At 42.8% G+C, this 7576-nt stretch overlaps 1 long non-coding RNA gene across 2 annotated transcripts; it reads right to left on the reverse strand.

The window, feature by feature from the left end:
* Positions 1–1242: 1242 nt before the first annotated feature.
* Positions 1243–6817, reverse strand: LOC107213083. Of its 2 annotated transcripts, XR_004500020.1 has the most exons (4): positions 6590–6817; positions 4925–5078; positions 2287–2420; positions 1243–1402 (listed from the first exon to the last, which is right to left on the reverse strand). It is a non-coding gene; the product is annotated as an uncharacterized LOC107213083 (long non-coding RNA). The 2 variants fall into 2 exon arrangements; XR_004500019.1 differs by having other exon boundaries at positions 4925–6817.
* Between the last annotated feature and the right edge of the window lie 759 nt (positions 6818–7576).

Here is a 7576-nt window from a genome sequence, read left to right on the forward strand (position 1 = left end):
TCTCCTGGGAAAGTAGCTAGAAACTATGAAAACAAGATCAGAAGTCGTAATTTTCAGGGCAACAGTGCTGTCTACAGGGGAAGTAGACAAAGGTGTCTTCAGTGAGAGGCTCCTGGTTTATTCCTACAGAACTGTGGAGTTTTTTTGCCTGTCTTGTTTTACTTTGGTAGTCCACAAAAGCCTCTTTCCACTGAATAGCTTCTACTAGTCCACATAGTACCCAGCAGATGAATGAGGATAATTCTAATGATAACACTGCCCTGCCCATACCTCAGTTAAAGCTGCAATTTTCTGTTAGAACTCTTCCTTCTCTATGTTTTGTGCACATGTTTGCCCTTGACTTTGCTTGGAGAAAGCCTGGAGAAAGGGATAAATGAGACATGGTGGGCCTTTGTCTGCAGCCTGTTGGGACACTCAGGATATCTGGTGCTGAAGGCACAGATCTGACTGTGTGGAGATTTTAGGAAATTGTAGATACAGGGGAAAAAATGATAAATTTTAGAAAAATTATGCATGCTGGACTCTTGCTCTCTTCCATGGCTACCACAAGGAAACCTGTTTACTTTCATGACTTTTTCTAACAAATCAATTCTCCAAGTATTTGATTTGGGCATTTTTAGCACTGCTCTTTGAGGTGCAAGGGATGATGTCTGTCCTGTTACAGACTGACGGGAGACCCTACCAACCTGCATTGGACTATTTTCTTTAAGGACACGGTAAAACCCCAGTTGAAGAATAATTACAGTTGCATGACTTCTCTTGCACACATCTGGATTTCTGAGTAATTCCTGTGTTATGTGTAAATCCCTTTTCTAAGGACATAAAGGTCAAAAATATTCGGGGTGGGGTGTAGAGAATATTTTATATTTTAGTAACAGCCTGTCTACACAAACCAGCCTTTAGTATATATGGTGATATTAAAGACCAATGTCCTTGAAACTGTCCTGAAGCAGAGAGAATGAAGCAAAACAATATCCCTGTGTATGAGAGAAAAAATGTAAACCTATGTGTATTAGCAATAGTAACTTGTTAAGTCCGTGGAGCCTGTTGAACCCTATAAAAGTGTGCTAAAAATAGAAATAAACGACATTCGCCATACTTGTGTGAAGGCTGGGCTGAATAGTCTGAGCGATTTCTCAATAGTGGGGAGGGAGTGTTGTCAAGTTAGCAGGACAAAAGGGATTTATAGCAACTTTTCTGCTTTAAAGCTTTCACCAAGGGACGTGTAAGCAGCTCTGTGAGTAGAAGTGAGTAATTCCAAAGTATTAAAGTTTATTGTAGAGACAACAGCACAGCAGAAGTTATTTATCCTGGCTCTTGCTCATCAGCACAGTCTCCCCTTGTCTCCTTTGTGGCTCAGAGCTCTGTTAGTTTTTCAGCTTCAGTACAAGCATGGAATTATCTGGAACAGAGAAATGTTTGAAAGAATTTTCTGTGTACGTTTAAAAAACCACAGCAATAGCATTGGGCAGCCAAGGTAGTCTGTGTTTTAAGGATGTTGCTGGAACTGTGCCCATCCTGGCTGCACAGGTAGCTGTACCAAGTGGGGTGTGTGCTCTACAGTGTGAGCAGGGGATCTGGGGCCCTGCCAGCTTCACTGATCCCACAGGATGCATTACAGTGGAAAATCTTCCACAGCAAGTGATTTTTTTGCCAACAGTGGTGTTGGGTCATGCCCTCCTTTGGCATTTACATGTTCTTTCTCTTACCTTCACAATCATTTGTTTTATTAAATGAGGACAGATCAGCTCTACTTGGTGTGAAGGTACTCCAGTGACAAAGCATTCTCATTGGTCTCTGGGTGCATATGGAATGCTTAAGCACTCAGCTCCATGGTTCATCCTGATCCTCTAATTTAAGAGATTAATACCTGACAGCACACAGCATTTTACCACATTTTCATATAAGTATTTAATGCCTTGACTGCTCCTATACACCCTAGTCCTTTCATTGTTGCTGTCACTGGTGGAATTTGGGACTCCAGGTGGCACAAGATAGTCATGACAGGAAAATAGGATGTATTGAAAAAGAAGGACAGGAAAAAGAAGAGTAAAAAACCCTATTACCCAACAGAGTCCATGACACAATAACAGGATGTTATTCATGTTACATATCCTGCGACTATTTCATTTACTGTAGAGTTCAAGCAGGGAAGTTCTGGGATGTAAATTTACATATTTCACAGTCACTGGAACTGTGAAACTCAGGGAAAAAGTCCCACTGCTTTAAAATTAAGAATATGACATTTCTTCAGAAATATATTTTTAAAAAAACCCATGGACTTACTGGTATGGCTAGGAAGTGCTTTAGATGTCAAGACCAAGAGGAAAACATCAGTCTGAGCCTCTGTAATGCAGGTGATATTGACACAGGTGCTCCATACAAAGCCAGATAGTGACTTGATTGGAACAATATATATCCTGTAAACATTATGAGAAAGATTCTGGTTTTCTTTTTTTTCTTTTTCTAACAAAAAGAATAATTTGTTCAACAGGATTTTCACTTGACAGGACACTGGGAGGATCTGTATGAGTCTGAATTAGAAACACACAGAAAATGAGGCTGTTGTTCACAGGATTTCATTTGTCACAGCAGGTGGAAGATGAGCACCAAAGATTGGAGAGGATGGTCTGACAATTAATTCAGTGCTGTGTGAGCACAGAGAACAGGGTTCCATCCTCCCACAGCACAGAATCCCCTTATGGTGCTCTTCAGTCCCTAGGACAGTCTTTGCAGTGATCCTGAATTTCATACTAATTTTCTAGGTGTCCATTACAAGTGTCCTCTGCTCTTTCCTATTTCTTGATCAATGTTCAGTGAGGCTGCATGGACCAAAGTCAAAGTACATCACTGACCTCAGTAAATGTAGCACAATGCCAAATATGTTGACAGAGCACTCCCTGCATGTCTCAAAGTGGTACCCACAGAGAAAAAAATCACTTAATGTTATATTCTATAACTCAGGTTGCCCTTGCATGCAATGATTTCACCCTCCCACAAACTCAGATGAACATTTGCAAATACAAATTCAGTTCTGCCTTTTAGGCACTACAGTATTGTGGTGGTGGCCTTCAGGAGACCCTGGTTAGTAAACCAGTGTTGTTCTACACAGTGGTGTTGTTCTGCATAGTGATTTGGTGAGGAGTGAAGAGAAATTCCCATCGTGAATGATGCAAATTAAAGAGGTGTCTAACTGCTGTTCCAGGCAGCACAGCTGGCAGAGGGACACATGGAGTGTCTGATGATCCAATTAGATGACACCATGGAAAATGTGACAAGGTGCCTAGTGAAGACACCAATGATGCCATCACTGGTGTCTTCTAAGTGCTTTGTCTATAGCCTCACACTTGTGAGGGTCCCAGCCAGCAGTACAGAATGGCTGGGATCCAGTTTAGTTAATACTGTCTCCATCTAAAGAAATGTTTATATTACTCTAGTAAGCATTTACATCATGATGATTATACCACTTGTCCCAGTGATATTAATTTTAACACATTCCAGTTTTACTGCAGCTGACTTTCTCCCACCCTGTCCTCAGTAAAGGTTTCTGCACCATGCCAGGTCCTCATGCTGTAATGGTACCATCCCTTCCCACCATGAATTGCCCATCAGAGGGCAGCAAAAGCCTTTGTTTTGCTTCCCGGGGAATGAGGATGAGCAACATTTAAAAGTTGGGTGTAATTGAACTGGTGCCTTTTGGGAGGAGCATAGTTAGTCCAAGGGTTAAAAGGTGGCTGTGTTTTTGTTTCAAGAACACTAGAAATTATTTACTCATGAACATGCTGTGTGTACACCCAGTGCAGGCAGAAACTGAAGCAAGACCCAGAAGACAACAAATGAACTGGTGTGAAGGGAACCTTGGGCTACTTTTATTATCTCTTGCCTCTTATTTACTTTATTCTCTCAACAAGAGGAAAAGCAGAACATTTTGTTCATTATGGAACCCTGGGGCCTGCCTGTTACACAAGAGGCCACTTCAGTCCCTGAGAGCCCCAGGCTCTGGTTTGGTGGTAAGCTAAATGCATCATCTTCTCCTCCCTCTCCAATCGTAGCAAGCATGCACAGAACATCAACTGAGGACCAAACCCTGAGCCTTGCAGAGCGAGTTTAACCAAGTAAATTCTCCCTTGATTCAGTCTGAGAAATCATGAGCACTGCACCTGGTATGTTAATGGCATGTGATGGGACTGGTACAGCAACCTTCCTGCCCCTGCTGTTACTCATCTCAGACTGCAATTCAGTGCCCAGTTACTCACTACACACTGAGCATAAGAAAGGCTGGATAAAAGAAATTGAGTGAATGAGAAAAATTTCTGCTCAGCCAGGGGTCTCCCAAACCTGGACTACCAGTCCAATACCAGAGGCCTTGTTCAGAGTTCACAAGTGCAGTGCTGCAGCTCCAAAGGACAGAAGGATGTAATGAAACACACAACTCCACCTCTTATTCATCAGAATCAATAGCTTGCATGGGGTTTTAATTTTTAGTGAAGGACATTCAGGTATCCTGTTACAAGGTGCTACAGAAGGTAAGGAAGGTACAGACCCCTAAAGCTGATAAAGACTATTAAAGAGTTATTAATGGAAACCAGTTCATTAGCTCTATTTGGCTTTGGATCAAACTCCAGGTATTTAAATCATATCTCCCCCCTTTGTATTAGTTTTGATATTACATGGATTTTTATCAGCACCTGTTCTGTACTGAAATACAAGCTGATTTATACCAGAGTAATTTGCAAGGAGGCAAACCACTCAGAGGATGAGTCAGCCTTTCAGATGTATATAATTCACAACTGTATAAATAAGGGATGTGATCAGGGTGGGACTGGAGTAAACCTGGGTCTAAACAAAAAGTTCTGTCTCTACAAACATCTGCATGTCAAAAACTCTTCTTAAAGAACCTGGCAGAAGCAGGCATCCAACTCACACTGACAGTGAGCATCTGCTCCCATCATGCATCCTCAATGCATCATCCAGAGGGCAAAGATCCAATCGGTGCCTGTGGACACCCTACAGATCGGCTGTGGTGCCTCCCATGGGCCAAGCTGACCCTGCTTGCAAGGCCCCTGTGGAGACAAGAGCTGAACAGAGCCACCAGTTAAGCACAGCCTGGTGTGTTTTACCTTTCCCAGCACCAGCATCTCATATCTGCTTCTGAAAACCCCCCAGCACATTTACATTGTCATGTTCTTCACTCCCAGGGAAAAATAATCTTCAGTCTTCCATGTGGGGAAGAGAGGCACAATTTTCCCAGTAGCTTCTCCATCCTTTAAAAGATCTACATATCTTGGTTGTGTCATTTCCGTTCTCAAGACACCTAATCACTCCCTCACACTTCTCTGATTATGCACTGTAGAGCAATTGGGTAATAAAATAATTAAATAGCTGCATGTCTTTGTTATACCCTTTAATTAGATTACTTGGAAATAATAATAGTTTCTTGCCAACCTGAAGGGTTCATTAATTCCCTCTGCAGATAACAGGAAGTAATCTATCTTTTCTTACTGGTATTTTTCTAAATCCTAAATCAAAGGAATCAATTCTGATTTTAAAGTCAATTAGAAATAGATACACTCTGACACTATACCATTATCTTCATGAGTGAAATGAATTCAGACTCTCCTTACAAGGCAGTGCAACAACATTTCTCCTTCTAGGGATGACAATTTCAGGACAAGAAGTAGTATTTTAAAATATCAAGCACTTTCTGGAATAATTACCCAACTAACAAAATGCTCCAGAAGAGTAAGATTGACTTTTTAGTACTTACAAAGTGCTTTAACATCAATAAAGAAAAATTATGTGAAAACAAACTACTCCTGGATTTATAAATCTTTACACAGCCTTAAGTCAGACAGAAGCATGAAGCCATAGTTAAAGACTGACAATTGCTTAGGAGCTAATGGGTGCTGATGACACCTGATGACTATTCCACAGTCATTGTGTGGTACTTGCTCGGGGCTGTGTCTATCCCAAAACAAGTAAACATCCACACTACCAAAAATGCTTCCATGGAGAAATGGTCACTGTGGCTCCCCAGTACCAGGACCAGCTTCATGTTGTTGAGTTAATCAGCACTAGGGACTGAGGTCCTACAGGAAGGTGGACAAAACCCTCAGGAAACTCAGCAAAGACAAATGCAGGTGGTCAAAGATAGTTCTGGGTCTGGGAGGGAGTAACTCAAATTCAGCAGGACATGAGGTGCTGGCCTTGAAAGCAATTTGGTGGAAGAGGTGCTATGGTCCCAATAGGATGAGTGGGACCCCAACTGAGCACCCTGTGACAAAGAAGGCCATTCAGGGTTGTGTCACCATTAGTGCAGGCAATGGGGTGAGGAACCTCACCTTTTACTCTGCACTGATACAAACCCACCTGTGAGTGCTAGGACCAGCTCAAGCTCCCTGGTGCCTGTCCTATATAGGCACTGACACCAGAGTCCAGAGGAGGCCATCAAGCTGTCAGGGACAGAGGCTTTATCAACAGAAACAGTCACTTAATTGTGGCTGTGAGATCTTATTGGTTTATGTGTGGAAGACAAGATGGATTTTCACATCCCTACCTGTTGTAAGGAAATGCTAAACTTTGCACTTACAAAGTGTATAATTTTTCTGAAGAATTATTGAGGACATTCTCCTACTCTCTGAAGATTGGGTAGCCTTTCCTCTGATTTCAGAACGTGGACTCTCTCACTCCTCACTGTCAAAAGAGGAGGAGTATCGTAATTTCTGTGCATTCACTTATGCAATAGTGCATTCACATTAAGAAAAAATACACTTGAAACAAAAAAAGATTTTATGTAAAGGTTAATTAATATCAATGGTTTAAGCACCTGCAACAGATACCTTAAAAATCACAAAAGTGATTTTATTTACAAAAGGCTTTATTTTGTTTCCCAAAGCCCACAGTGACAGCAGTGATGTCCCAGCTGCATCACTGTTATAGACTCATGTTAGCCAGGATGTCCCTTTCTGCTCTCAGAGATTTCATTTCCAGTAACATGGGACCAAGGATGGCCATAGGTTCCTGAAGGTTTTCTTGTACCAGCTGAGCCCTCTGTGTATATGCACGGTAGTGTGTGTACACACACAAACACACATATATTGTGTTTACAGAATCACAGATTCATTAAATGATTTGTGCTGGAAGGGACCTTAAAGATCTTGTTCCACCCTCTGCCACGGGCAGCGACACCTCCCACTGTCCCAGGCTGCTCCAAGCCCTGTCCAACCTGGCCTTGGGCACTCCCAGGGATCCAGGGGCACCCAAAGTTTCTCTGGGCATCCTGTGCCATGGCCTCACCACGCTCACAGAGAAGAATTTCTTCTCAATATCCCATTTAACCCTACCCTCTGGCTGTGGAAAGCCATTGACCGTTGTCCTGTCACACCAGGCCCTTGTTCATAGTCCCTCTCCAGCTCCCTCGGAGCCCCTTTAGGCATTGGAAGGCGCTCTAGGATGCCCCGGAGCCATCTCTTCCCTGGGTGAACACCCCCAGCACTCCCAACCTGGCTCCACAGGATACGGATTTCTGCTCGCTAACGCGCGGCTCGTGGTCCCCACCACGGCCCACCACGGCCCC

This window comes from Parus major, chromosome 20 (genome assembly GCF_001522545.3).
Source record: "Parus major isolate Abel chromosome 20, Parus_major1.1, whole genome shotgun sequence".
Taxonomy (NCBI): domain Eukaryota; kingdom Metazoa; phylum Chordata; class Aves; order Passeriformes; family Paridae; genus Parus; species Parus major.